The sequence below is a fragment of the Fringilla coelebs genome, assembly GCF_963513975.1.
Source record: "Fringilla coelebs genome assembly, chromosome: 2".
Classification (NCBI taxonomy): domain Eukaryota; kingdom Metazoa; phylum Chordata; class Aves; order Passeriformes; family Fringillidae; genus Fringilla; species Fringilla coelebs.
The window spans coordinates 101,886,005-101,891,772 of NC_140029.1; positions in this window are offsets into that span (position 1 = coordinate 101,886,005).

The following is a 5,768-nucleotide window of genomic DNA, read 5'->3' on the forward strand; positions in this document are numbered from 1 at the left end:
GCCACCATTTAATCAGACTGCTGCCAACACCCTGACCCACAGGGTGTCAGGTCATATTCTGACTCTGTCAGTGTTGTTTTGTATTACTGCATTCTTATTCTTATCTTTACTTTTTTTTATTCCCAGTAAAAAACTGTTATTCCTGCTCCCATATCTTTGCCTGTGAGCCCCCTTAATTTCAAAATTATAATAATTCAGAGGGAGAGGGTTTGCATTTTTATTTCAAGGGAGGCTCCTGCCTTCCTTAGCAGACACCTGTCTTTTCAAACCAAGACACTACTCCACACCATCACCTCTCAGCACCAATATTAAGACCATGTAGATCCTGTGGAAGAACTCATCTAGCTGTGTTGTTTGCACAGTTCTGAGCACAGCAGGTGCCTACTGCACAATCATGAGTATTACAACTGCCACAACTTACTCCTCCTACACCCATTGGCTAATAACAACTGCATTTTCCCTATTGCCCTTTAAGGGTGAAGGTAATTTGGAAAAAGGCTATTTATACAGAAATCAGGGCATTTGCACAGCAAGTCAGACTGAAATAGATATACCAGGCAATTTTCCCATGTAAATAATCCTCCCTGGAGAACCCTGAAAAAACCTTCTCCTCATAGGTACACATTTTTGGGGGTCAGTGGGATGGGAGAAGGGTCAGGGAAATGGAAGTTTGGACCAGTTTGAGTACTTCTGGACAACTGTCACACAAAGAAAAATGGACATACTGTGCAAAGCTGCTGGCAAAACCTGGTATTATACAAATAATATAATGGGGATTTGGGATTGTGTATGCGGGGTTCTTTGCAGTTCACACAGGACCTTTTATGACTTGTGTGTATGAATGCAATCAGCAAAGGGACACAGACACAAAAAAAACTATCTTATATAAGTAGCTGTCCTGAAAATAGACCGTAAGGAAACTGTTCTGAGTGCCCTGATCCAGGGACTAAAGCATTTATTCTCTTCTTTCCTTTTACCTGAAACCCACAATTAAACAAAAGAAAAAAAAATACAGAACTACTTTTGCAACCAGCATCCATTTTTTCAGAGCCCATAGCTGACAGATGTCTTAAATTCAGACTCATAAGGCCTTAAATTCAGAAGCCAGTTGTGCCTTTCTTTCTTAGAGGGTTTTTACCTTAAGGTTTTTTCTTCTATTTTTTTTTCTTTTCCTTTTATTTTCCTTCTTTTTCCTTTTTTAAAATTTGTTCATTTGTCCTTTTTGTTGCTGTTTTATTTTTTTAATTTTTCCTTTATATTAATCTTTTTTTTATTTCTTTGGTTTTGCTTCTATTCTTTTGATTTTTCTTTTCTCCATTTTTCTTTTCCCCCCTTTTCCCTTTTCTTTTCCTTTTTTTCTATTTTCTTTTAATTTTTAAATTTTATTTTTCTTTTCCCTTCTTGTTTTTCTTTCTTTTTCCCTTTAAAATTTTTTACTTTTCCTCTTTTCTTCTATACGTTTGGTTTTTTAATTTCTTTTTCTTTTTCTTTTTCTTTTTCTTTTTCTTTTTCTTTTTCTTTTTCTTTTTCTTTTTCTTTTTCTTTTTCTTTTTCTTTTTCTTTTTCTTTTTCTTTTTCTTTTTCTTTTCCCCTTTCCCCTTTCCCCTTTTCCTTTCCCCTTTTCCTTTCCCCTTTTCCTTTCCCCTTTTCCTTTTCCTTTTCCTTTTCCTTTTCCTTTTCCTTTTCCTTTTCCTTTTCCTTTTCCTTTTCCTTTTCCTTTTCCTTTTCCTTTTCCTTTTCCCATTTCCCTTTCCCCATTTCCCTTTCCCCATTTCCCTTTCCCCATTTTCCTTCCTCTTTCTCTTTCGTTAGCAGGCAATCACCAAGCCTCCAACCCCGAAACCGACCTGAAAGCAAAACCCAGACCTCATCATCTGCTCTTTCCACCGATCACAGACGATCAGAGCAGAGGTTGCGGATCCTGCAGGCTGACAGCAGGACGTGGTGAGGTACGACTCGAGCAGGGACCACCTCGGGCAGTGATTCCCGACCCTCGCAGAGGAACCAGATCTCCTGGCAGAGGGCGGTGAGTGTCCGTGTCCTTGTCCTTTTCCGGGGCAGTGGTCACTCAGCTCCGAGCGCGGAGCACCCCCGGGAGCGCTCACCTTCCGGCCAAAACACCAACTCGCTGTTTTTGTTGCTAATCGTTGTTAATTATTAACCACTCATCAGAAGAACACCGTTGAGTCCCCGCCGTGCCCGGGGGCCGCTGCCGAGCCCCCTCCCCCTGTCCCGGCCCCGCTCCCGAGGGCTGTGCCGGGATGGGGAGCGGGGAGGGGATGCACGGAGCCCCGCGGGGCCCCGGCCTGCCCCGCCAGGGCATCCGCGGGGCGCGGAGCCTTTTGTTATGCTAATCCGAGCTGACATCACTCCGCATATCAAAGCAGAGGGGGCCGCATATAAGGCGGCTCCGGGCGCCTCCCCGGCAGAGCGGCCCCGGTCCCCGCGCAGCCCGCTCCGGGCGGAGGTAAGCGGGGACCGCAGGGGTGTGCGAGCCACTGCCGGGAGAGGTGGGAAGGGGACAGCGGTCGGTGGAGCCCCTCGGAACGCCGAAGGTGCGGGGCTGGCCAAGAACAGGGGTTTGCGAGGCGTGGACAGAATTCCGAGGAGAGGGGATGCATCCCGGAGGATGCAGGGGAGAAGAAAGACGCTGGGGGGTTCGGCGGAGAGAGGATTCATAGAGGCTGCAATGCCGACCGAGGAGATGCCAGAGAGAGAGGCGGTTTGGAGACTGCAGGGGAGAAGGGAGACCCGGAGGATTGCAAGGAAAAGGGAGACCCGGGAGGATGCATGGGGCAGAGAGAACGGACGGAATGCGAGGGAGAGGGGAGGCTTGCACACTGCAAGGGAGAGGGATACCCGGGGGAAAACAAGGAAGGAGGAGACTCGGAGGCTGAATAAGAGACCTGACACCCGGCAAGAGGAAATGTGAGTGCAGGAGCGAGGGGAGGACCCGGGGAGAGGGAGACCCAGAGGGTGGAGAGACCCGTGCCCGATGAGCTGCAGGGGAGAGGAGATACCCAAGAGTTGGAAGGGAGACTGGAGACCCAGGGGCTGATGGCAGAGGGGGGACATGGAGCTGCAAATGTGCAGGTCAATGCAAGGAGCTGCAGAGGAGAGAGGAGTCCGGGAGGCTGCAGGGTAGTGGGGACACCCAGGGGCTGCGGGGGAGAAGGAAGATCCAGAAGGCAGCCAGGGAGTGGTGAGACCCGGCAGCTGGAATCAGCTCCACCACCCTCTATTCCTTTTCTCTGCTCCCACTCCTCACTGCAGGTCATCTGGGGATGTGCTATCCCTAAACCAGGCTACTGTGTTGTTGGAGAGAGCTGCAGGCTGGCAGCAGAGTCAGGTGGATGTCTTTGTTTCCTGGATGGGAAAACTGGAAAAATGTGAGCTGAATACTCACACTTTTATGTACAGTTAAAATTGCCGGTTCTCATCCCTGAGTCCAGTGTCTTGGAAGTGTTTGATGGGAGTGTTTTCTGTGTGCCAGAGTGTGACTGGCTGCAAACAGCCTTGAGGTGAAGAGAAAAGAGGGCTTTGAGTTAAAAGCAGCTCCTGTTTTTAGGAGTCCACAGGCCACTTGCTGTTGGTTTGATCAGTGACCCAGAGCTCACCAGAGCTGTAAACATCACATCTGCCCCAAAGTGTGTCCCATCCGTCTCCTTGCAAATTGCTCTTGCAAATGCAGTCTGTGTTGGACTGAGTGGAAAAATGCATTATTACCTCTCCAAATAAAAGGGGTGCAATTGCATGCAAAGCTCACAGTTCTTTGGGTAGGTGTGGAGGAATTAGATCATTTCTCTTCCGCTCCAGAGGTTGAAAAAACCCCAAACTGTGACTTTTTTAAGGCGGGGGGTGGGGAGAGTAGAGAATGGTGTTGGCTGGTCAGGTTTAGTGAGAGTGTTTTAGATCATCTGAGACATTTTATACCCAATTCTTGTGTTATCCAGCAGTTCACAGGCGTGAGATAAGGGATCTGAAATATCTCAATAGATACTGAAAGACATGGGCAGGATTAAGGTGGAAGGTTTCCAGTGTGCTTGTAGAACAGTGGGAAGAAAAGGGCTCCCAAAAAATAAAAGATACAGAAATACTCTGAATCAAGAAGCATGTATGCCTGGATGCTCATGGGAGCACTGCCTTCAAGGGATGCATCAAAACCAAATCCAAGTGGGCATTAAGGAAAAACAATCCATGGCAATGAAATCCTGCCTCCCTTGTAGGCAGTCAGTTTTGCCTTGGACTTCAAGGGGGCCAGGAACTCACCCCTAGAGGTTATTAAAATCCTTTGTAATAACAGCACTTCTCTAGAAACCCTTCACGCCAGGCGCTGGGGCAGCCAAAAAGCAGCCTGAATAGAAAAATATGCTGTAAATGGCAGAGAAAACACTCAGAAATATTCATTCCCCCCAACCCAATTGCTCCCTAAATGGGAATATTTAGGCAGAAAGCTGCAGCTGGGCAAATCCAGAGCTGGGGATCAGGTAGGGTACCCTTTTTCCAGGGTAAGAGGTTTCCCAAAGTGAAGCTGACTGCTCCAAGCATTCCCAGTCCCTTCCCAAACCTCTTTGAGGGGCTGTTATGGGGGGATGAACAGTTACAGTTTGGGTTTGCCAGTGTGCTGTGCAATGGGTTGTGAGACCCCAGAGATGCAATGTGGTGGGCAGGTTTTTCTGTTTATTTTACTGTTGTCTTTCTCATGGGATGGAAAATCACTGCAAAGACCACAAAAAGCAGCCTGGAGCGGTGTCTGAAGTGAACAACTGAAGGGAAACCCATTTACTGCTATTAATACTGCTGCTAAAATAAGCAAGCCATGCCCTGGAGACAGAGAGGACCCCTCTAAGGACTTAAGTCCTGCATCTGGTTTGTTTATCTGTTTGGCCTGAAGAAGGAAAAAAAACAACAAAAAGAAAAGGGGTGTGGGGGTATCCTTGAGAGCTTTTTTGTCTCCTCCAGGCTGTTCCCTGGAGACAAAAATGGGATTTTATGTTTACAAAGTTGTAGCCTTTTCCGTGAGCTCCAGGTGCCAAGGGCTTGGAAGAAGTAAGAGGCAGAGTTAATGAGGTGAGAAGAAAAGCAAAAGGTAAAGAGCAAAACACATTTATTGTAACAGATCAGAGAGAAACATCTGCAGGGCAAGGGCACCTGCATTAAGTAGGAAATGCAGTTTTTATTATTTGTCCTCTCTGCAGAAAAAGAAAGAGGAAAAAGAAATCTGGAGAGAAGAAAGTGAGAGATGAATAGCTGAAGATTTGAGCTAATCTAAAGATCTACCTTTTTTTTATTTCTTCTTCTTCCTAAGCAGTTGCACAAACTTTTTGGAGAGGGGAAGAAAAAAAAAACCCACTGAAGTGAAGCAGCGAATGAAGTCTTGCCATGTGCAGGGTTAAATGGAAACACACAATCAGACCATAACTCTGTGTAATTCAACCCATACGGTTTGTCTGTCTGTTGACTCGAAAGGTTGTATCGAGGCTTGGCAAGGGAGAGGACTGAGAAGGGATAATCCAAACCTTTTCATGATTCATAAGCCATTCCTTTGCAATTTGGATAATAGATTTCTCTCTCACAGTGACTCGCTGAACTTCAGAGTTAACTGTAGCTCGGGCTCTTTCTCCTTTCAGGCTGTTCATCTCCAAGAACAAGCAATACCCAAACTGAAGGAAAATACATTGCACAAAATATTAAGAAAACTCCCTTTTTAAAAACAAATTGCTTTGGAGAAGGTGATTTCCTTTGGCTAGCAGGAGAAAGTGGAGAAA